Here is a 25,038-nt window from a genome sequence, read left to right on the forward strand (position 1 = left end):
GGGTGCATTCGTGCGCAGGGCTTGGCTGCACGCACGGCAGAGGCCGACGCCAGAGGACGAGCAACAGGGGGCGGGGGGGGGGGAGAAAAGAAACACGCGGTGCCGCGAAAACGAGGCTAAACTCCATGCCTCGCTGCTGCATCTCTGTCTTCCCCCGCGCGTGTCGTCGACGCATTGCGCACGGGCGCGTCAGGCGACGCGCGGCGGCGCGCACCTATACAGCACGGCCTTGGAGTAAAACCCGCCTACATCGTCTCTGCCTCAGCACTGTGTCAAAGAGTACAACGCCGCTCATCTCTGCCCGCATTCATTTTTTTTTTCTTCAACGCCTGTATCAGCGAGCACTCGGAGAGAGGAGCGCGTATCACGAAGAGGTGCAGCGAGTTAGATGTCAGTGTTGCACCACATTCGAATAAAGAAGCGATATAAATAGCCGGGCCTATGACGCAGGCCACCTGTGCTCTGCTCGGTCGCATTGAAGTCAGAACAAGTGACACACGACGGTCCGTATGTAAGGCTTAAAAAAAACAATAAACGATAAAAAAAAAATGGTGGAACGAGAGCCGTAGATAAGCCCAGAGACTCTCAACCGAAAGCCCGCGCACAGCACCAGCTGTGGTGTGGACTCGCTTTGGGAGAGCCACCCAGCGGCAGGGATTTTTTTCTTTTTTCGTTCGTTCGCTTCCACACACAGCAGGCGCGTGCTCCGACAGCGAGTTTCGTGTTTCGCTTGTTTGTCCTTTTCCCAGGTTGCGCAAAATGTAGCGCATCAGTCCCTCGGCAACGTCCGCGCTCGGCGCCGCTTCGTGCGAGGCCGGAAACCGGGCGGAATTGTCGCACCTGGGCGACGCCATTTCGCAACTCTCTCTCTTTTCGTTCAGTTCTGTTGCCGCCTTATTACGGCGACTGGCGGATGAAGAGTGTGCTCAGTGTAGAAGGGCAAGCGTGCTTCGCGTCACCGTGCGCAAAAGCGCTCCGACCTCAAGAACGTGGCAACACGCAAAAGCTGCTCACCAACAGTCGCCTACACATATCATGGAGAAAAACAAGAGGCGCAGACGCCCATCATAAGCAGCGACTGCTAGCGACGTCGAAGGTTTTGAAGAGTCAATGTTCGGCTTGAAATAAGCTAAACTCAACCCCCCCCCCCCCCCCCCTTTTTTTTCGTGAAATAAGAAACGATAAAATACGTATCTACGAGAAGCCGGCAGAAATTTTAGTGAGCTCGCTCTGGTTACAAAGTTACTTTGGCATAAATGTCGCCTGCGCGGACACGTACGAACATTCCTTCACCACAGAGGGGCCACCAATGAACTCTCTAGTTTCTTTTCCTCCCTTTGTGAGATCCGTTCCACAGCATCAAGAGTAAGAAAGCGCCTGCAGTTCGTCGTCGAGTGTCAGTCGCTCCATAGCAAGAGAGAGGCCGTCTGGCTGCCTAAACGTTCGAGACCATACGATGCGCTACTTTTCGCTACACTCATTTGGTGCGCCTCAGTTGCAGACACTATTGCAGACTTTCTGCCCGCATTTTCCTCACCTGCCATTGGTCAGACCAGCAGTGAGCCGCGTTTTTATTCTCCTTCGAATCGCAGTCGACGCAGCTGCAATAAAACCCGACTCGCATCGAACTGTTGCGGAAATCGGAGAGTCACCACATCCTGAAACTACCGCTCAGCTTCCAGTAATAAGCAACAGCGCGACGTTAACTCGGGTGACCGGATAACGCAGAGCTCCTATCTCCACGGATGCTGCCCCGAGCTTGCGATGTTACTTACTACTCCCAAAATACAACTGTCACCGACTAACATGAGGCTTGTTTCCATTCACGCCGACGCTACACGTTTCAGGTGATGCGAAAATTGCAGCTGCTGCGGCTGCAACAGCCGCTTAGACCAGTCTTCCTCCCCTCCTCCTCAGCACTACACATACTCCTGCCACGTCTGACAGGTGAGCCGCTCTGGACAGAACGTTAGCGCTGATTACATGAAACAAGCATTACCTGCATTACACCGCTTGTCCCCTGTCACAACCGGCTGCTCCATTCGGACCGGATTTCAACTTTTACTAAACGATACCAAATAAATAGCTTCCAGCAGCTGCTTAGCCTGCTCAATAGTGCAGACCCGAAGGGAAAGATAACGGCACCAGCGACCGCAATCCATCGCTGCAATTGGCGGTCTCTCGCGAGTGCGCGGTGACGTAACATCCAAATGATGCGCACCTATGTCTGACACAAAGGCAAAGCGGCGCATGACCGCTCAAACGAAGGCCTCAAACAAATGACATACTGCCGTGACGTCCCGCTCAACTGCCTGGCACCTGCCAGCCACCCACGATGCCACACCAGCACGTGCAGGGCGGCTGACAAAGGAGAACCTCCTTTCGATGAGCAATAGCCGCTGCATTCCTGAGTTCTGTCCGAAAACTGAGTTTACTTCACGCTGCATCAACGAAGCCAGTTTCACGGGGCAACCAAGACGACGTAGCGACATCGCTCCTCCCTTTCTCCGTTCTCAACGAGGTCGGCGCCGGCGGGACGTTGTGAGCCTCCCAGCCTAGTTGGACTAGCTAGCTAGCCCAGAAGGCTGCGCGTCCTCCGCCTTTTTGCACGCGAAGGTAGCAGGAAAGAAAGCAGCCAGCGACCGCTTCTCCCCGGCACAAGTCTCGGCTCGCCAGGGGACCCGGGCACTGCGCGGCAGCAGCAGCACAGGGGAGCGTCATTCAGGGTTTCTCGGAAGGAGCGCAGGGCCCGTGCAGGAGGAACAGCGCGGAGGAGACCCCAGCCCCAGCAGCAGGAAGCAGCGCAGAAGGGGTGGGGTGAGGGGGGGTAGCCCAGCGATGACACAGCAGCAGACAAGCATTCCTCCGCTCCCCTCCCCCCTTCCCGGTGAAAAGACGCAGCGGCGGCAGCGGCAAAGGCAGCAGCAGCAGCAGCAGCGGCAGCCAGCAGGCGGCAGCACAGGCATCCACACACAGAGGGAAGCGGAGACGAAGAAGCTTTATTCGGAATTTACTTTGGGCCCGCTGCGTCGTGTGTGTGCGTGCGTGCGACAGCAGCAGCGGCGGCGGTGGTGCCGCTGAATGACGGCGATTAAAAAGGCAGGCGTCTTTCGTCCGCGCCTCCTCCTGTCCGTCCAACACTGGAGCCTCGCCAGAGGGGTCCACACACGCAGTGTTTGCGTTCGCCCAGTCTCTTTCCTCCCATCTCTCCCTCTCTACCCTTCTCTGAAAAAGAGAGGAAGGAGCCGGAGGGAACCAACTGTCTGGGAAGAGCGGGTAGAAGAGGGAACAGGGGGAGGGATAAAAAGCACAAAAAAAAAAACAGCAGGCACACAAGCAAAGCAGCAGTCGGCGCAGAGGTGTCTATCGGGAGAGACTGCGGCGAGTTAGCTGCGCAGTACCGCGAACGGGCGACTATTTCCAGCTGGTCGCCGCGGCGAGCAAGCGGGAGACAAAAATGGTGGCCAATGGAAGGGGCAAGCCAGGCGGGCATGCAAAGGCGCTGAAAGCAAGCAAGCTGGGCAGCGCGCGCAGGGACAAACTGAGCTCGCCAATATGTCACGGTCGAGACAAATGCCTGCGCACAATCAGCGGGCCAACTCACGGTCCCGCCACGAAGGCCAGGTCGGCGACCGTAAGCAAAATGATTTTCTCTCGCAAGCAGTTTGAAGTGCCCTCTTGTTTCAACTTGACATTAAACGCCTCTCAGATAGGTATCACCGCTAGAAAGCATATTACTTGATCCATTCGGCAAGTCTGTGCGCCAAATTTTGGAATAGTTTTTTGGAGGAGAAATTCTAGAGGCCCGTGTGCTGCGCGATGTCATGTCAGTGCACGTTAAAGAACCCCGGGTGGTCGGAATTCCCGGAGCCCTTCACTACGGCGTCTCTCATAGCCTGAGTCGCTTTGGGACGTTAAACCCCATAAACCATAAACCAATTTTGGAATAGCTATCTAGTGACACATAACGAAATTTGAAGTGCGAAAAGTAGGCCATCCTTTCAGCAGAAAGCGCTGATACGCCAACAGTGCTGGGAAACTGGTTTAAAAAAAAATAAGTAACGAGAAGGAAAGTAGAACAAAAAAAATGTTGGCGGTAAGGCGCATCCGCGTCTGTTGTCCCTTTGCGTCTGTCCGTGACGCCAATTAAGCTTCACTAGCGCCAAAACCACACCGCGAAAATCTACCTATACTGGGCTCTGAAGCTCGGTCTTGAAGGCTGCAACATATCGGGCTTCCCTGACGTTTTCCAAATTTCAAGTAAAAATTGTTCGCACAACTCAGATGCGTAGAAATCATTCACGACGCACCACCTAGCCCGACAGCAAGCTTTAATGCAACTATGTCACTACAGTCAAGCACGCCACCTACACGTGATGGTTCCACAGGCCTCTTTTGTCACACTGTGGTCACGGGACTTAGCATCTAAGAGTTGGAAGCCCTCCCTCCATTTTATTTTTCTTCCAAATTTTTTCCCACACTCACCGTTCGGTCTCATTACAGAAACGACTTCGTCTTATGCGGCAGGCATATTTTCCTTCTTTGGATCTCCGAGAGATGGCGCGCGTGGCGCGTCCCAAAGTGCAGTTCGTCTACGATGTGAGTGTGTGTTCCTTGCGGATTTAGCCTCTCTTCGCAGTTCGGTTAGCTGAAAGCGAATAGAATAGTCCTTACAAAAACGAAACGAGAAACAACAAAAGAAACAGCCGACGCGTACGGGAAGAAAAAAAAACGCACAGTTGCGAAAACTAATTAGAAAACTTATTAGACAACGTGTACAGCCAGGTTTCGACTTCGATTTTGAACCACGTTCTTCCGAGAGTTTCTTCGTTCTAGCTCTTCTCTCTGAATAAACCTACTGGCTGAAAAAAAAAAAGCGCCACTGGATGTTCTACTATGGCGCTCAGCAATTTTCCTATTGATATTTTTCGCTTATGGAATTTGTAACGGCTATAAATATACTAAATTAAGAGATCAATTTCACGCTGTTACCTCGCGACTTAAAACTTATAAAGAGCTCCAAAAAAGTAACCGCACGAGGCGATGCTGCTCGCGACGGGACGTACACGGCGGCGACTTCTCCCACCTACCGCACCAATGCCCCACGAAGTGACAAGACTTCCCGGCAGAGAGAGCGCGCTAGCTCGGTTGGTTCAGTTCGCGATATCAGACGAGTAAAGTGCGGTACTGCCCGTTTTTAACACTTTAAACCGCACGAAGCACATCAAAAACGATTACTAAAATTCTCAGTGTGCACTGCACTTGAAATGAAATATATGTACCCGACGAGCACTGCCCAGTGGCGTTGACTCACGTGCCGAGACTTGAAACGACCAAAAGGCGGCGTACAACACCCTTTTCTGTTCCACAACTCCTAACAGGTTTTCACTACACTGTTTCGGTGCATGGATGATGAGTCGGCAGCTTCTTCGCTAAACTTCGGTCGCAATTTTACACACCGGAAGTCACGTGCTACGTGTCCTCAACGCCTGCTGCTACTAGCTAGTTTCGAAAGCCACTGCCGGGCGGTGGGCGAAATGTTTTGCAAACCCAGAACCTGAGCGACGCGATGAGCGACAGCGCCTCGGCGGATTTCAGCTCATCGCGCGAGAAGCGATATCGCGCGGCGTTTCGCCTCGAATAACCGCTTCAGGCGGTTAGCGCTCAAGTCCGCCAAGCGACCGCAAGCGATTCCGCTGGTATTCCTTCTCGCAAATGCGCGACAATGGAGGGAGGAGCCTATCCCCGACCATGGAAGGAGGGGATTATCCCCTTTCAGAGGCTACTCCCTGCACTGTCGCGCTAGCAGGCATGGGAATCGGCCGATGTCATTGTCTGGAGGGGGGGGGGGTCTTACAAAGGGGAAAGGCCGCTTTGTTCTTGAGTTGTAACCGACTATGGTCACGTATTAATGACTTCGGATGCTGGTACTTACGAATAAGTTGTGTGCAGGCGCGAGATCGCGCCGACGAAAGCATCTAATGGCGAGTCGTCACCTCACGAGAGCCGCCACTCGTCGCGTCGCACGTCTGCCGGTGCAGGCGACGACAGGCGTACTACATAATCGCCGCCGCCACCTCGCTGCTCGCGCACTACGCCGGGCGGCGAAGGGAGCGAGGCAGCCACAACAGCCAGCGGGCGACGTCGGCAGCAGAGCTCGGATGCATGCAACATGTGGCCGACGCGGTGTACCTGGGCGTCCCAGCTGTGACGCACGTGCAGCGGCGGCGACAAAGCCTGCGCGGCGGCGGCGGCGGACCGGGAGACGCCGCAGCCCCCAACGGAAGGGCCCCCCACTGTTCCGATAGCGAATGTCAAAGGCGTCGCCGCCTCTTCCGCACGCGTCTCTGCTTCGCGTCGCAGCGCGGTGGACGCCAGTCGTGTGTACAGCTTAACGCTTGGCGCGCTTATAGTGAGTCAACGGCCGCGCCGGAGTAGGGAATTAAAGTGTTGCCATTTCACCCCCATTCTGGACCGTGCATTTCAGCTTTGACGGCGTACGCCATGCATCTTGGAGCACTTCAGGCCTTCCTGTTTTGACCCAGGCATCGCGAAGCACTTCCCGGAGATTCGGTCAAGTGCACCACAAAACCCAACCCAACACATACAAATGCGCAGAAATCAAGCGCGCGCGCGCGTGTGTGTGTGTGCGCGCACATCGCGCGCGCGTAGAGAGAGTGGGGGGGGGGGGGCAGCCGAAGGCGGTTGACTCGTACAATACCAATACGCCGGGAAGCTACGCCCCGGCTTCTGCCACAGCCTGACTGTGTTCGCTGTATGAAACGCGTGCACTGAGTAAACCACAACCGCCAACGCGAAAGTGCACAAGTTCACCCCAAACAAGCGCACACGGTAAAAATTGTTCGAACAAGAGAATGCGCAAGCAATTCTCCGCCGAGGTTTAAACAGAAGGTGATAAACGTCACCATCACCGGCCTGACTACGTCCCCACCAGGACAAAGGCCTCTCCCATATCCTTAACCCTGTCCTGCGCCAGCCGCTGCCACCTTACCTCGATGACAATTTCAACCTGTTGACTAGACCCATTTCGAGGCATGATGCAAATGCATTTTCTCATCCTCCAAGGACAACTTAGCAACCGTGCCACATCATCATCATCAACATCCAAGTAAAATCCACCGCAGACAAAGACCTCTCTCTCTCCTAATGGCCGCGTCACACATAAACCAGAGTAGACGCGCCAATGCGCTATTTACGCTCACAAAACTTACCTCAGGGAGAAAACGCAGCTCCAGAAAACTTTGAAAACTCGAAAAAGAGAGCGAAACAAATCTCCGGCGACCGAGCGAGTTTAGCAAGTACCGACGGTATCCCAGTTCGAGCGCAGCTCGAAGCGCACAGCATGGCGCCGAAACATACGACCCCCCGTTCGCGCACGTTACGCCGAACTCGGGAAATATATATATATATATATATATATATATATATATATATATATATATATATATATATTGGAAAAAAAACGGCAGGAAATAAAGGCGGCCGTTATTTATTAAAAAAAAAATAATCGCGAAACGTAGGAGCAACTATAGTGTACTAGAATATGGGCAACCAACCGAGGGTGATACGAACTGCTGTCGATTTCGCTGCCCTCACCCATCGCAGCGCCTTGAATTATACGGCCCACAGAAGAAGACGACCACTGCGCGACGCCCTTTAACACACACGAGACAACAAAAAATAATCACAAAAGAAAGAGACGAATGCGGGGTGCCCCAGCGAGCAAAGTGTCGCTCAAAAAACCACAGATGCCGACGGTAACGACGTAGCGCGGAAGCCAACAATAGCCTCCCGCTGTGGCTGCGTCGGGCACTCGGCAGAGAGGGGGCGAGCTTCCTGCCGCCCACTTCTTGCTTGTTTTCGCCGTTTCCTGCTCCGTCCCCGTTCTCCGGAAAAGATCTCTCCTGTCCCAGAATAGGCGAGTTAGGTCGGAGAATACCCCGCGACAAGACATTCTTTCTCCCTAGCTTTCCCGTTTCCCGCGCACTGGAGCTCCGTTCCGAGACGGACCCGCATACGCGTACGGTGGCGAGCTAAAAGCGCGCGAGTCCAAGCAAATTCCGCGCCGTCTCTCTCGCGACACCGTCGTTTCTATCAGCGCCTGCCTTTTAATCAACACACATCGCTGCATCGGGCGACGGAGAGAGACAACGCGCCCGCCAAGTATTACATCCCAAAACTGCAATGTCGCCCTTGACAGGCGCCAACATCATCAGCCTCACCAACGTCAAAGTACGCCATCGAGTTAATTGTTCACGCCCCTCCCACACACACACACTCCCGTGGAACCCCTCTCAAAATGCTTTGTTTCGTTTTCTTTCCTTCTTTCTTTCATTTGGGGCCGCTTTACCTGCCTTCGACGCGACGCACGCTTGAACTTGTCCGGGTGATGATGATGATGTCCTCGGGCTGAATGGCACATACCCACGGCGGGTGATTGGCCAGGGTGCATAGCGGATACAAACGCACTCATGTACAGGGAATGGAGTATATTTAAATCTAAAATTTTGGGACGCAGAGCTAGAATTTGTACAAAACAAAAAATACGGATGTCACGAAGCCCTCTTTTTCACCCAAAGCGCCTCACGCGCAGATGTCACATAATCATAGCACCGAACCCCTGCGCGGGCTTTCGACGGGGCGTGGGGGGGGGGGGGGGATCGTGCACGGGTCTGTTCGATTTGGAGGCGCGCAGCCATCCGCGGACGATCGTCCACGCTCAGCTACAGCAGCAGTGCTTCCCACCCGCGCAATAAACAAACCAACCAACCAACCAGATGCAGAGTGTTCGTCTCCGATGCACTTCACGCGCACGGTGAATATCAGGCCGCGGGGGGTTTTCCTCTCTCAAGCAACTGATACGATGTTTGTGCTCAGGCCAGGTTGCGCGACACCAGCGGCGTCGTTAAAAAAGACACAAAGAGACGAGTTTCACTAGAATCGCAGGGGAATAGAGAGATAGCGGCTGGGAAAGACGACGACAGCGGTGGGCCGAAAACTTCCTCGTTCTCTGCTTCTTTGATTGCACTTCGTAACGAGAGTGGAGTCGCGAGAGTGCGGGCGACGGGTTTATGAACAAAAGGCCAACAAGGCTGCTTCGACTAGACATCACGTCTTTTCCTGCTCTCGATGCTTGATATCATATTCCTGGAAAGCGTTCCGGGAGGCAGCTATTACGGCCACGATGCACTGGCTTCTATCGTTTTTTTTTTTTTCTTGCTTCTAATCTTCCTCTTTTTATTTGCAGCATGACATGTCCGCGGATGCTTCGCTCACCTTGCTGTACAGTTGGGAGGACGAGCTCTAGCAACAAACATTTCTCTGCGCACGTCTCTCGGGAATCTGCTCGCCACAGGGAACGCGTGCGTATAGTGTACCCGATCTAGGCTCAAATCACCCTGTTCCTTCCTTCCTTCCTTCCTCGGAGGAAAACATTTATTGGACAAAAAGGAGTTGCTTAAGATTATGTGTGGTGTCCTCATTCCAGGTCTCCACTGGCTTGAGCTGCTCTGCGGACCCGTTGGATGAGGTCCCGTTGGTCATCCGGGTTATTGCTGGTCATCAGCGCCTCCTACCACTCAAATGACGTGTGTTGGCGCCTGGAGATTGTTTGGTTTGTCCCCAGATCGCCACGAAATGTGAAAGAGTATAGGGTGGGTCTCGCACCAGAGATATGTGTCGGCGTACAAAGTCGGGTGCATGATATGTAGTACATTGAGGCTTGGAAAGCTGTTCGTCTCTACCTGCCGCCAAGTGACGGCGTCTGGGATTCCTCGAAGATTCACCTATCACGACGCGTCGTTCCTGCATCCATCGGCTTTATAGCCAGCAGCTTTGCCGCTCGAATAACGGTGAGGCGCTTACGTTTTTGTCTTCAACAGGCTTTCTTGCATTCCAAAAGAAAAGGAAGATACATTTCATTTCATCAGTTCTATTCCTTTTCTTCCTCTATAAACGCTCCTCTTTCCAGCAGTTCACCGCTGCGTCTTGGCCACTCTCCCGTAGTGGGTATGTGCCATTTTATTTGAGGCCAACCAACCAACCATAAAGGTGCCCTTTTTTCCTCTTCTCTCTCTTTAACAGTACATTCGCCTCTTTTCCTGCTGCCTTGGAGCAACAAGACATGTATACAAATTGTAAAGGCGAAAACAGGGGGAGAAAAAAAAAAACGCAAGAGTAAGCTCAGGTAGCGAGGGCGACAGAATAATAAGTGCTGGCGAATACCTTTCGTGCAACATCTGCAGTGCGCCGGTCGCGTTTCAGCCTTGTCAAACCACTTAATACTTTCCACGTCAGTCTAGCAGCGTCACATGACGGCGCCTGTTATAGTAACTCGTTATACAGCCCCGTCACGGGACGGCGACTGCCGCTCTGCTATCCCTCTCTCTCTCGCCAGCTGTCAACGCCGGGAACGAGCCACACTCATCGGGCCCCGAGGCAGTGCCGGAATGCTCTACAGGCCTGCAGCCGAGTGTCCTTCCTCGGCGGAGAAATGCCGACGTTGCGCAATGTGAGCGTAAACGAAGCAGCAGCGGGGCCTATCGGGAAGACACGCAATACAGAGTAGCTATAGACAGAGAGAGTATGAAGGTTGAGCGTCGGGCTAACTGCTCGTTCTAAACCAAACCAAACCTCAACCACGCCTTTATAGGGAAGGGATGAAGTAGGGAGTGAAAGGAGGCACAGAGAAAGATGCACCGTAGTGGAGGGCTCCGAAATCACTTCGACCGCCTAGGGATCTTTAACGTGCACTCACTTTGCACAGCACACGAGGGTCTGTTCCTTTTAAGATTCGCAAAAAGGGCCCAGTTGAGAAAAAAAGGCGGGAAACGACACAGGGCGCTAGAGATGGCGCTGGTGCCTTGTCGCTCCTATGGCCCTTTTATGCATGGGGCGCCGACACGGCGCCCATCAGATATATGTGTTAGAAAAGGTCTTACAAAAAGAAAATAAAAAAGTGCCCTGCCCGCACCGCCAGATGGCGCACCGGGCTTCCCATCCGATACAAAGGGAACAGTCGATAGATCATCATCATCATCCTAGTGTTCCTGCAGGAACACTGGTCGGTCATCCACTCCGTTCCGTGAGATGCGCCGACTCCTGCTTCGAGAGAGGTATAGCTAGCCACGCGCGGGTCTGAGACAGTGTGCATGTGCTCCAGCGAAGACGCACCAGGCCATAAAAGGCGCCCGAACGCGTGATCAAGGCCACTCGAGGAGACCTCAGGAGTGGCTTCTCGAACGACAAGTCGCCGCAGTGCGCGCAGCCGCCCTGCGCTCCTGTGCGCGCCGCTGCAGTGCACATCCCCCCCCCCCCCCTCGGTGGCAAAAAGGAGATTAGCAATCGCGGCGCGCCGCCGGCGCTGCTTTTCGCGATGCAAGACAAGTCGGCGCTGTGTCTTTCCTATATATATTTTTTTTTTTCTACGAGGCAGTTTGTATTCCAGCACCGCGATAAGCAGCAGCGACGGCGGCAGCAGCTCCCACAGCGGACAGGCCGCTGCCGGAGCCCCAGCGGCGCTCATGCGGCGAATCGCACCCCCCGCCCTCCTCTCTTTCCCTTCGCCCATATGGTCAAGGCCAGGGGAGTCACGGTCCCGCCTTTCGCGAAGAGGAGCCCCTATCTGCATGAGGCTCGTTCCTCGGCAGCGGCAGAGGCGGCCCACGTAATTGGGCACGCGGTTAACACGAAGGCCCCGCCGCCGGGCCACGCACGACACGCGCAAGGAGCCAGATCGTCGTCCACACAACGCCGGGGCCAAGGGCAGGGCGCGGAGGAGGATTCGCCGCGCCCCGCCGCCATCGCGGCACGAACCGCCGCGCGTGCCCCGTTCCGACTACCGCCGGACACGTTCGGACAGGCCAGCTGAAAAGATGCAGTGCCGAGTCGGAGAGGCTTCTTTTTTTTTACTGGCGTAGTTGCGCACCGACTGGCCCACCAGTGCACTCTAAACTCTAGACGACTTCCTCTGCTGCGCTCATCAACGCTATCCGCCATCCAACACTCTCCCCGCTTCGCCTACAGTCGTGTCAACTGACATCTTTTTTTTTCTTGTACGCTTTCTTTTTTTTTTAAGGAAAGGAAATGGCACATCCGAGCTCGCGACAATTTTTTTTTCGCTGATCTGCTGCGCAAAATAAGAGAAAATGCGCCGATAGCGAAGCACGTTGTGAGCGACACACTGTGATCAGCTCGGCGCGCAACGCTGCGCGCTTCAATGGACTAGACCGTGCACGAGGCTCCTGCCCCTCACGTCACACGCGCTGCGGCAACGACACTGCTGCCGTGCAGCCGGCGCTGCACAGATGCCGAGATGTGAAAAAAAGGAGGAGGCTCGAGGGAGACAACACCTCATCCTCTGCTCTGCTCCCGAGCACGAGTTGGGAGGATGACGAGGAGGGAACGGAGATGCGCCTCCTCCGCGAATACACCTGCTGCAGTGTGCGTTGCCTCCGACTGCGCACAATCACGGCCGCTCGCGGGAAAGAAAAAAAAAGGGGAGGTTCCTGCCCCTTCGCACACACACACTACGCTGAAGAAGCCCAACTATTATTCTTCGCCGCGGAGTTTCGTCCCTCCTCCGCGGGAGGAGAGAGCGGGGCTCTTAATTGCGTTTCCCTGTAGTGTACTCCCCATGTGCGGGTTCCAGGCGGACCTTTTCGCGCACCCAGCTGGTTTACGCAACCGCGCGCGCCTTGCGCCGCGTCAGCCAGCGCCGGGAGGGTCGTTTGCGCAGGGCGGGCCATTCCGCCGGCCGGGAATGGGAAACCGTGGGCTCGCGCGCGCACCGGCCCCGGCTGGCGAACCGCGCGCACGACGAGAAGGGAGCAGCGGCCGACTGCGAACGCAGATGATATGCGCGAGCGCGCGGACCCAAGTTAATGGCAGCTCCCAGGCGTCGTTCACTCGCTGGGCAGTTTCTCCGTTCTATTCCAACTACACGAGTTGACTGTCTCGGTGCTCCGCAATGTGAATTAAACAGCCACAGGGCTACCTAACTGCATTATATGATATCGCAAAAAAAAAAAGAAACCTTGTTTGTCATTTTCAGCAAAGCCTTTTTTTGGCTGAACTTCAGTGCCATCTTCTCTTATCAACCCACTCCTGTGTGGACATGTACTAACAGTGTGACTAAAAAGCTAGGTAATTTGTAGCCGATTATATATCATAATCGGAAGATCTGCTAGCGAACTTTGGTCGCGCTCCAACATTTGTACAAGATCGAGGGAATGTTCCGAACCCGTCAAGCAGCTGCACTCGTACTGTCCGTCACGGCAGATATCGTGGAAAGCGTGGGAAGCTTTGAGAGTGCGGCAGGAGCCGATAATGGCCGCCATGGCCGCTGCGCGTCACTGCGAAACTAATTACGCGCCTGCCTTCGAGCAGCATTTCCAACCCGACAACTTGACGCGGCTCTACCGTCGGCATCAGCCAATCACGGCGGGGATGTCCTCCTCGCCGGTGCGAGAAAGAAAAAAAGGGCGGAGACCAGCTCATCGCAGGTTGGGGGCACGGGAAAGTTTCATCCGCGGTGCCGTTCCCTCTGCTAGAGAGATAACGGAGGCCGGCCAGTAGTCTAGAGGCGATGCACAAATCGTAGACAGCCAGTATGCGCAGTACGTGCCAAGCCCGTTCCTCGGCACACGTCCCCAACGGCCCCGATGGGCGGAGATGCCGCAGACCGTCGGCCAATGAATGAATGGTTTGCTCCGACGACACACGATCAGACGACGCAATTAATCGCAGCATTTGAGAGCCCTTAGTCCCGAGTCGTGCCTCGTTGCGAAATCCGCCGAGTGGGTCGGCGTGAGCCTCGCATAACTAGAAAGAAAAAGTGCGTCCGAGTGCGAAGAACGGGCACAGGACGAACAGGAGGAGTGGTACGAGCAACCAAGCGATAGGGCGCACCTCACATTAACGCCACTTAGCGGTACACGCACAACCGTTGCCGCTTCGGTAATGACGTTTCGGCGCAGTACCCGAGCCACGCGCCCAGAAATCACGCAACGGGGCCTTCTAAACACGCATGCGGCTGACTGGCACGAGTCATTCCTTCAGCGACTAGCTACCACCGGTTGCAGACGAAAGCATTCCGCTGGTAAAAACAATAACGACATAGAGTGAGCACGGAGGGGAGAGAGACCCAAGGCGGTCTTGTCAACCGGTGTCCGGCAAAGCCTGTGCACTGGTCCGGGGGGGGGGGGGGGGGTCTAAATATAATTCCCTCTCCTCGCAGCAAAGTAAGGAAAAGGAAGAAGAAAAAAAAAACGCCCCTAAATGACAGCGTTACCGCGGAGGGGGCTGATTGCAGACGATTACGCCTTCTCTCCTCTCTCGATTCCCTTGGCAGCAAGATGGCGGCCAGCTCCACTCCTTTCTTCGGCTGTGGCGCAACGCTGCGCCGCCGGAGGAGGAACGCAGCACGAAATTACCGCGCCGCCGCCGGCTTCGTTCGACGGAGTGGAAGGGGGAAGAGCCGAGCGCGACTGACCTCAATCGTCGGAGGCGACGGAGCCGCCCTTTCTCCGCTGCGGCGGCACCGAGAGTGAGCGAACAGGGGATCCGTTTCGCCCAAGACTAAGCCGCAAAAATGGCCAATCACGCCATTTGGAACCTATGAGCACCGACTGGCCCGGTAGCGATCTGCAGCGCGTAGTGCGTGTGGAAATTGAATCGAAAATTGTTTTTTGAGGAAAGGAAATGACGCAGTAACTGTCTCTAGTATCGCGGTGGACACCAGAACAGTTCCGTAAAGAAAGGGATAAAGGAGGTAGTGAAAAAAGAAAGATGTCGTGGCGGAGGTCTCCGGAATAATTTCGACCACCTGAGAATCTGAAAGTGCACTGACAACGCACAGCACACTGGCGCCTTTTGCGTTCCGCGTCCATCGAAACGCGGCTGCCGCGGTCGGGTTAGAACCCAAATCACGAAACAGAAGTTTTCAAAGTACCGTGTTCATGTCATACCTTTTTTTTTTTTCTGAACATAATCCTAGACACTGCAAACGGGGTGGTCAGCAAGTGCTGGAATGTCACCTGACGTTCGTATGCCCTTTTTTATTTACCGGCGCCGAGGAGTGAAAGTAACGACCACCTTCAGCTTACGGAGCAAGTTCGGGCAAACTAACGTTTCACAAAACGCGACGGACGCCCGTGCTCTGTCCGACGTCAGTGCGCGCTAAAGATCCCAGGGCGGTGGATGTGAACACGATTCCCTGCATAACGGCGAATATTTCTCCCTTCCCTGGCGGTGAGGTCGGAGTCTCCACCCCGAATCAGATAGAGATTTCGTCTTTCAGCATAAGTTCAGAACCAATTGGCCTCAAGCTGGCCCAGCTACTGTTGCCAACGCGTCGCATGGTCAGCGTTAAACCTGGCGTCTCTCGGTACTCTGTCGGACGCGCTAAGTGGACCAACGCAAGGAAGAGGCAAGTGGACCTTCGAGAACACGCACGATCGATCAACGAAAACGACATAACCCCGATGACGGGTCGTCGCGTTCTCCCACCCTCACTCCCGCGTCGCGTCAATAATTAAGAGGTTCGCGCAGGACTGCCGACAAGGCTATTCCATGGACGAAGTGCAACTCAAGCACACTGCCGCAAGTACTCTGCAGCTACCGCACTGCAAAGGGAACAGATATTATTCGTCTGCCGCTGGCACTCCTGCAAGGCACCGCGCAAAGGCCCAGTTCACAGAGCTGTTTACAAACAGGTTCGCCACTCACGACTACCAGGCCAGCGCGCCGGCCTATGAACAAGCCTATCTCGCTGCGCTTTAGCAGATAGGCCTCGTTGGTGACGCATATTTTTGCTGTCAACAGCGCCAGCGTCACACAGACGAAAAAGAAAAAGCCCACCTCACTCCACGTAAGAAAAGCTTCGCGAATCCACCCTCAGGAACCGTGACGGCAAGAGCAGAGAGAGGGAGAACACCTTAGTGTGCGCGCGGGCCGCCACGAAGAACACTATGCGAGCCCACTTTTTCCGCCATAAAAATGGGAGCAGCGTAACGCGACGAACACACACACACGGCCCTATCTACAGCAACGTAAACACCGCAACCTTATTGCACCCCGCGGTGTCGAGGACGATGGCAGGCAGAGAGAAGCGGCGTCGGCAGCCGACCGCGAAGGGTCGCCGGGCAGCGGAGGCAACGCGCGACAGTCGGGAGAGAAATCAGCCATGCAGAAAGGTCCCGGCCACGGTCGTTCGCTCCGCGCCTGCTGCTGCGGCAGCTTCAATCAATACGCGCGCGTGGTGGCCCTCCCCCTCCAGTTAAAGGACGTCGACGCCGGCCGAAGAAAGGGGTTGTTTTCCGACGCCGGTCGGCACGGAGGTTACCCTGCCGGGGACACAACAATGGAAAGCGCTCTCTCCGTCTCGCCTCCGATTACGGCGACACCGTGCACCGACACCACAGTATGCCCCGACGCTTAGAACAAAACGAATGAGCTGCAAGCGCCGATACGAATGGCGTTCGCTCCAGAGCAACCTCGCGAGTTTGAACACGTAACAATGGGCCCGAGACACAATATTACGCTCCGCAGTACAGCACTCGTTACGTAACCTGCGCTGAAAACTGCCAGCCCAGGGTTTCCGACACTCAGACGAAGAAAACCGCGTACTACAGTGATTCTGCCTCAACGAAACAGGAAGCTGTTACCAGTACGTCCAGTTAGTATGTACTCAACTGTTAAAAACTACCAGCCTAGGGAGCTCGTGCTTCCGTCCATTTCACCATACTGCTCAGCTTACGTCGGCAGTCAGTTACCCCAAGTGATTAGGAACTTGCAGGCTACATTTTAAAGCATTTCGTCCTCGTTCTGTGCTTGGAACCATGACGAGCCAATAAAGAGTATTATAAACGACGTTGAAGAATAAATTTCTGTCATGTCGCTAATATTGCGAAATTCTCTCTCCGGAACTCTTTTTCAAGGCAGTGTACTGAATTAAATGGAATTTCAGCCATGCCAGGAGCAATTATTTTTCGTTTTGCAGCTATTTCTTGAGAGACTCTCTCTCGTAAGCTTCTCCAAGGCACTGTACTGAACATCAACAGACGTTTCACACGCAGCCGCCAAGGTGGCCCAGTGGTTATGGCACTCGGCTGCTGACCGAAAGACGCGGGTTCGATCCCGGCCTCGGCGGTCGAATTTCGATGGAGACGATATCCCACGTACTGCGAGATGTCAGTGCACGTTAAAGAACCCCGGGTAGTCGAAATTTCCGGAGCCCTTCACTACGGCACCCCTCACAGCTTGAGTTGCTTTGGGACGTTAAACCCTCATGAACGATAAACCAAACATAAAGTCGACAGTGTCCTGGTGGTCCTTACAAAGGATGCAAACCCTCACAAACTGACCGAGCAGCAGTATAAGTAAGTTTTTTATTTGGGACAAAATTTACAAAAAATTCTGTCCTGGGTGAGTAGGCTAAAGGCGGTTTCCCGCCTGACGAGGCCATCCCACCCTTGACAGCGGAGGCAACTATTTACAGGGTTTGAAGAGGCGTGTAAAAGGTACATACAAACAGATTAGAACAGTGTAATTATAGACAATGCATTTAAACCATGTATGCACAACATATTTGCAAGAGACAAAAAAGATACAATAGGTTGAAATACAAACAAAGAAAATGCCAGCTTACGTACATCAGAAATAAAATAAATCAGACAAAATAAGAAATAGCGTAATTACATTTATACATTTAAAATAATATTTACATTTGGACAAAAAAAAGCAGGATACATATGATGCATGGAAATTTCACCTATACCTCCATAAGGTACATAAGTTTCATTGTTTTCTTTATTTTGTGTTGTGATGGATTGGCAGACAGTATTTCAGAGGTGGCAGGATATTGGTTCAAAAGTCTTGGAATTTGTGTACTCAACCTGTGGTCTCATAGCTCGTACGTGATCTGGGTATTTGCACTGTATCTTGTCTAAGTTCATAGGGGGTAGATTTATTACAGTATTTAGCTTCAAATGTTGACCTATCCAAAAGTCCCGAAACGAATTCGATTTTGTTCCCCACACTTTCTGACCGCGCACCTCCACACAGGTACAGACGCCAGCCATAAAGTTGAAACGTATTGCCCCATGTCTCTCCCCTGGACTAATCAAGACCACCCGTGAAACCCGAAATGCGCACAGAGACACGCGTAGAACGTGAACGATGTCGGTTTGGGCAGATTGACGAGAATCGCCAGGTGATCAGCGTCAAAACATATACGATAAGTCAGTCCGAATATTCGGGGAGATACCGTAAAGCAGCTGGGCGCTTCTTCCAGCCGCGCGTGCCTGAAAGGGCAAAGGTCAGTCAGTAGTGCACAGTAATCTTATCAATAAATAAATTTGAAATAATGCGTCTTTGTGCAAATGACGAGTGCGAAGAGGAATTTTTCTAGTCCTAATCTAGAATGGTTACGGCGAGAACAGGCGTTCAGTACCGCTCTGGAAGAGGTGAATCACGATAAATAATGAAAACACTCCTTTTTTTTTTTTTTCTTAAGAATATGCCAAGAAGGCTCTTCATTATAGTGCTCGTCTGTTTTCGCACACTGTTCGGGCAAATTCCACAGGCTTCGTAGTCTACAAAAACGCCAAAAGCGACACTCGGTGGCGGCCGTAAGGGCACAGGCTGGCGTCCGCTCAGGCATCTGTCACTCGACCCAGGCGGCGCGTCGTTACCGGGCCGCCGTGCTTTGAAAGTCCGTCTACAGTGGATCAGGCTGTCTCTGATGCAGCCGTCGCTTCTGGCAGTCTGGACAACCGGTCCGACGCGTTTGATAGGGAACCCGCGGGGGCCGAGCGCGCATGCAAAAAAGCCAAAGAGAGAAAAAGCGAGAATGACTCGACGGAGCGAAGAATCTGGGTTCCAGGAGAGAGAGGGGCCCGATTGCATCAGAACCGGGCCGAACCTAAAGCAGGTCAGCGGCTCCCGGCACGCCGGCAGCTCCCACGAGGCACGGACGGCTGACCAAAACATCCTAGCCGGCAGACATGCGTTGGGAGAACGCATCGGCGGAGGGGGGGGGGGGGGGGGGGGGGAACGTCGCCGCATGACAACTCGCGAGCGAGAGCCTCAGTAGCGGCATATGTGCGCGCAAAAGTCAGTTACGCCGTCACGATAACCCAAGCCGACGGCCCGACTGAGTCGGACGGGACGCGATAGCTGGCCTGGAAAGAGACCAAGGTAGATTTCGGCGGAGAGAGCGCAGCCCAGAATGAGGCCGGGACGCGTTAGCGAATCGATAAGGCAAGCCCGCCGGCCTCCACAACAACGCCGTGGTGGTCGTGACCGTTCGGGGACAGATTGCATGACCCGCGAGGGGGAAAGGCTGAAGACGCCGGGTGGCGCGACTCGCGAGCACGCCGCCGCGCGTGGGTCCCCGGCGAGTCGGGTGCGGGCTCCGGCCGAGAGCCGCGCCCGGGAAAGAAAAGGCTGAAACTGGGGCGCCCCCAGGGTGCTCCCCAGGCCCGCAGACGACGGCAACACAGGGCTCGGGCGCATGCGCACACGGCACGACCTTCCAAGGGGTCACCCACTGCGACTGACCGGCCTTCAAAATTAGGGTCAGCCACCGCGAGTGTCGCGCTCCCTCGCGTTACATCACCGGGGCTCCGACAGCGCGAGCAGCGGCAAAGAAACACCGGCGGCACGGACAAGAGCCGCCATGTGCGCGCACGGACGGTCGGGGACACTTACCCTGGCACCCAGCGGCGACGGGATCCGCACGCTGCTCGTCGGAGTTGCTGGCCGCGCGAGGACACACACCAAATCCCGGGCAACGGACGATGCGAGTGCGGCCGTAGGCCTAAACCGAGACCCGCTCGGCGTCGCAAACGCACAACACAGCACGCTATCCAAGCCGGCAGTCGCTGATCGAGGTTGCCGCACGGGTCGTAGTCCAGACGGGCTGTTCAAGCCGTGGGCAGGCTCGGAATAAAAAAAAAAAGAGGAGGGGGAAGGGCTGCCGCCGTCGAGCTCGCGAACCGCGCTGCTGCACGCCCAGCACTTTTCCACGGCGATGGCTCGGGGCGGCAGCCTAAGTAGGGCAAGTGCGCTCAGCCAATCGCAGAGCCGCGCACGAGCCCAGCGGCGCCCCGCGGAAGCCGCACCAACTAGGCCTCTGTGGCAGCGGGGCAGTTGTGCGACTGCAGCGCCGCCGCTCCATGGCACAGTGGCCATGGCACCGGCTCCGCCGCCGCCGGGTACAACGCCCGCGCGGGACGAAGAAAGTGCTCGGCGCCCGCGGCGAAGGCTATTTGCGATGCGCCGTTTCCTTTCTTTCAGCCGCTCTTTGCCCGTAAACACATCGGGTGCGTTCCTTCCATCCGGAGCACTAGAATTATCGCCGCAAGCGTTGTTCGTCTCCCTATTTGCCCGTGGCGCTGCACGGAACGCACAGATAATTTAGGTGCGGCAACCAGCCGAGTCTCTCCTGCGCATCGGTTTCCTTCCAGACAATGCGCCGTGCGGCAGTAATAACCTAACTATGGTGCTAATAAATATTTGAAGCGACTGAAAATGAAATGCAATGTCCGGAGATTAATATGCCGTATGGGCATGGAATGAATCCAACGATCCTAAATAATGGTCCCCTGAACATGAAGCTGAAGTGTACGGGCTTGTAGCATTTAAATTGCGATGCATCTAAATTTTAACAGGTGGCGGTAAAAATCGCAAGTGCGGGCCCACAGGTCTATGCTCAAGATCGTAATTTATGCACACCTGCTTGCGCGCGCCCTAGAAATACGAAATATGCTGCAAACAAGGTGTTGCATAACAACAGGATGCTGAAAACAAAAGCACGTCACATAAGCTGTAATTTCTCCTTTCTGAAAGCTATGATATTTTTGTTGTTGCTTGCTTTGTTTTTTTACACCTGTTAACTGCGTTTCGAAGCAACAACGCTTATGAGGATTGAAAACGCTTTCCCGCAGACCGGTTCAGAATTTTGCCATGTCTTTTGGAATGTCTGATATAATGACTTATAGCGTTTCATAAACATTTCTACCTGTTTTTTCCTTTATATACATGGGTAAGCAAAAATAAGCGATCACTCAGTCAAACAGCACACGAAAACAATGGAGTCGCATTACACGGTTTCAACAAGCTAGTCCAAGGATGCATACTATGTACTCTTACTACGCAATTAACCAAGGAGCGCCATATAAATTACTGTCTATATTTTAAACAGTGGCTGATAGTCTCGCGTGAAACCTATACGTCAGCGATTAAAATCGCTGCAATACACTCTGAAGCTAGTCCTTCCAGACAGGATCAGGGCGCCTAGTAAGCACGTTAGCTTTATGAATTGACAGCAAACCGTCGATGTCTCTCCCCCCCTCAATAAATGCGTTGCAAGCCTTAATTGCCTTGATGGACGCGAAATTCGCCATCTACCAATGTTACGAGCCTCAAACAACTTAACGCCATCTGCACTATGTATGGATGCACTCTTCTGATTACATGCAGTCTTTTTTCTTTAATTTGAAGCAGTCACGTGATAAAAACCTTCCCAACAGGCTAGAACACTCGCAAAAAAAAAAACACGCACACAATTGTTTTGTGCCTGTCTTCTGCGTGCCCTGTTACCCTTGTTGCCTAACAATAAAAAGAAACACATTGATAGTAACAAAGAAAATAAAGCATTAAATAAAATTGATGCAACTGTCGCAGTTGAACACCGCCCCTTTACGCTGTCGGCATTCAATCTTCTGCCAGATTGGTGTAGGTTGCCTCGATTGGACAGCGCGCGTACTATGTCGGCCAATCGTTTCAAGAGTGCACGTAGTGACCAATCCAGAGGCAGCTATCGGGGGGCATCACGCTAGCCGCTCAGAACTTCATAGTTGCACACGGCAAGGCACAGCCGTCCACTCACCTCGCTCGATCGATACGCACAACGGCCACCGTTGCATGCACGGACGAACGACCGGCGAGCGCACAAGTGCGGTGAAAGCGTCCGGTTATTCCTCGCGCCAACTAGATTCCGCGCTACAGCTACGCGCGCGCCTTGGTAAATTTCTCATCGACTACAGGCCATTCCGGGCCACGCAAGAACACTGCGTGCGATGAAAACAATGGAGTCGCATTACACGGACGGAGTTATATATGCGCGCTTATTTTGTCAGGCCCGACCGCAGTTGGCCTCGCATAAAGCGCGCCACTGATTGACGGCTTGCACCGAGGAGCTCGGCGCTTACTTAGGCTGTACACTCCTTCTTTCACTTCGTTCGCCTTCGGTAGTTATCGCCTCCGGTCTTTTGTTTCGTCGTCTCGAAGATTGGGACCTCGCTAATTACGGTCTTTGTGCTTCGAGGCGAGAACAAAGTTGCTCCCCTGGTTTGCATGTTTCTTTCAGACAAACAGAAAAAGAGAGACGTGAAATAAATTACGAAAAAGAACCTCCGCCGCGACGTCTTTCTTCTCTGCGTTCTTTTACGGGTATTAATGAGGGGTCATGGCAATAGGAATGAGTTTAGCATAGAAAAAACACTAGATAGCGTTGCTTCAGTCTTCGAGCCGCTTCTTCTGGCTGTACTCGTATCCTACATATGGGCTGCATCCATTGGAACATCCAATCTCCTTCTTCTGTTTGTGAGTTTATTGCGTGCAGAAAGCTCTGTCAAATCGTCGCCTCCTGTGCACAAAAATGGGAAACTACCAGACTTTATGGTGATGATGATGATAACGCTGTGCCCCCCCACACACGCGCACACACACACACACACACACACACATATTGTTTCCTGTAGCCACCGGGCCCTGGTCCCCGCATGCTCCTTTCAGGGCTCGTTCAAGAACATATGAACGCGCGCACATTCGAACGGTGGGCTGGTGCGTTGTCTGAGTGTTTTGTACGCACTTCTGAACAGTGCTGTAACATTTGCACTCCGCGTGACATATAGGTTACGGCCTAAGCCACTGGCAGTTCTAAGAGACGGTCGCGAAACCCTAAAGATCGTGGGTACTCTACAAATGCGTTTCTCTCTCTCTTAGAGCATACGTCGGCTCGACCAGAGATCCATCGACTCGCGCTGTGTTCACGTGATCCCTGCCAAAGCCGGCGCATTGCACCCTCTGGAGATGTGGTGGCGTCTCGTCAACATGCACGCCGCATCTGGTGAACGTGACCGTACTTATAACGGGCACGCAACTCTAGCGCCACCATAAAGAGCTCCACTCCCGAGTGGTTTGGCGATGTATCTGCGGAACACCGAAAGAGATGGGTATCAGGCTTTTCGCGGAACAGGGGCTCTTCTGTTGAATACAGTCTTCTTTAACAACTTCCCTTTTCTAACCAGCCTTTCGGTGCGAAATCGAGTTGTATTTCTCTTTTTTTATCAGTTTAATGTCGGAAGAGGTGAGCAAAATATCAGCGACGTTGTATCGTCGTTATACACGATGGTCGCGGCTCTGTACATTCGCGCGCCATCACCATCATCATCAACATCATCAGCCTGACTAGGCCCTCTGCCATAGAGTTTCTTACTATTACCTAGAGGGAAAGCTGGCGGCGCTGCACTTCAGCCACCATGGACGCCCAAAGCATCATGGGGCGGTGAGCTACTTGTTGCGGCACAGTCGTAATTTTTCGGAAACATGGAGTGGCACTACTAAGACGTTTCATTCCGAAAACTCTGTTCGTGTGTGCGCAGACGACTTTCGCGCGAATGCAGTGTGCAAAACCCATAGTAGTGAGAACGCGACGACACACGCACCAAAAAAAGGTTTCACTTTTCCGAAATGCCATTAAAAAACATCTTATAGTATTTAAGCAACAACATCTTTTTTGAAAACATATTTACTTTTAAAAGTGCGCCTGTTAATTACGAAATATTAGTTTTTATAGTGTTATTTACTAGGCCAATAGGAGAGCGAGTCGTCTGTTATTTTGGACAAACCTTGCACTTAAATGCTTTTCTGCTCGTTTGTTGCAAGCATTAGACAAGATATTGAATATTAGGACGTTTGTAGTTATCAAACAGCTTAATTTTTTTATTATTTTTTGGCCAAAAGTTGCAGTTCCGCAACAAGTAGCTCACCGCCCCATGATGCTTTGAGCGCCCACGGTGGCTGAAGTGGTCTCGAGGGGTCGCCATGTAAACTCCCATAGACGGGCTGCCAGCTTTCCCTCTAGGTAATAGTAAGAAACTCTATGTCCTCTGCAGGGCAAATGCCTCTCCCATGTCTCTCCAATTAAGCCTGTCTTTTGCCAGCCGCGGCCACCGTATCCCCGCGAACTTCTTAATCTCATCCGCCCACCTAACTTTCTGCCGCCCCCTGCTACGTTTGCTTTCTCTTGGAATCCATTCCGTTGCCCTTAAGGACCAGCGGTTCTCTTGCCTTCGCATCACATGCCCTGCCCAAGCTCATTTCTTCCTCTTGATTTCGGCCAAGATGTCATTAACCCGCGCTTGTTCCCTCACTCACTCTGCTCGCTTCCGATCTCTTAAGGTTACACCTGTCATTTTTCTTTCCATAGCTCGCTCTGTTGTCCTTAACTTAAGCTGAACCCGTTTCATTAGCCTCCACGTTTCTGCCCCACAGGTGAGCACCGGTAAGATACAGCACTTATATATTTTTCTCTTGAGGGAGGGACTCGCGCGCCACTTGTGTCTAATGTGACTCACGTTGAGTGCCTTCGCGATATACCCTTCCCTATATTTTTATTTTCTTATTGCTTCGTTTGGGTACAGCAGTTGACTGAATAGCCGACAATCAACGCACGCACTTACATGTATGGTACGCGCTGCCCACTCCCAACTGCTTCGTTCTGTTTGCAGACGACAGCAGATCTTACTTCCCATCGCCTTGTTCCTACATTTTTCCTTATCAACGCTTTCTCCTTCCGTTCGTCCTTTTCTCACCCCGCCATCCACCTTTGGCAAAAGATGCCTCTCCCGCTCTGGTGGCTGGCTTCACGCGGTGCGCGCAAGCGACAGGTGAAGCATCGGGCAAACAGAAGATTGAAGAGGAAAACGTAGTCAATGGGAGAAACTTGTT

General features: G+C 53.4%; 1 protein-coding gene across 1 annotated transcript in view; it reads right to left on the minus strand.

Annotated features, from left to right (window-relative positions):
• Positions 1 to 20,066, minus strand: part of LOC149342008 (ecdysone receptor-like) — a 148,897-nt gene extending 128,831 nt beyond the window's left edge. The window contains exon 1 of the mRNA XM_089544307.1: positions 19,732 to 20,066. The gene's annotated coding sequence lies outside the window, so the exon portion shown is untranslated. The remainder of the gene's footprint in view (positions 1 to 19,731) is intronic.
• Between the last annotated feature and the right edge of the window lie 4,972 nt (positions 20,067 to 25,038).

Source organism: Amblyomma mixtum, chromosome 5 (assembly GCF_055824585.1).
Source record: "Amblyomma mixtum isolate Tamu chromosome 5, ASM5582458v1, whole genome shotgun sequence".
Classification (NCBI taxonomy): Eukaryota; Metazoa; Arthropoda; class Arachnida; order Ixodida; family Ixodidae; genus Amblyomma; species Amblyomma mixtum.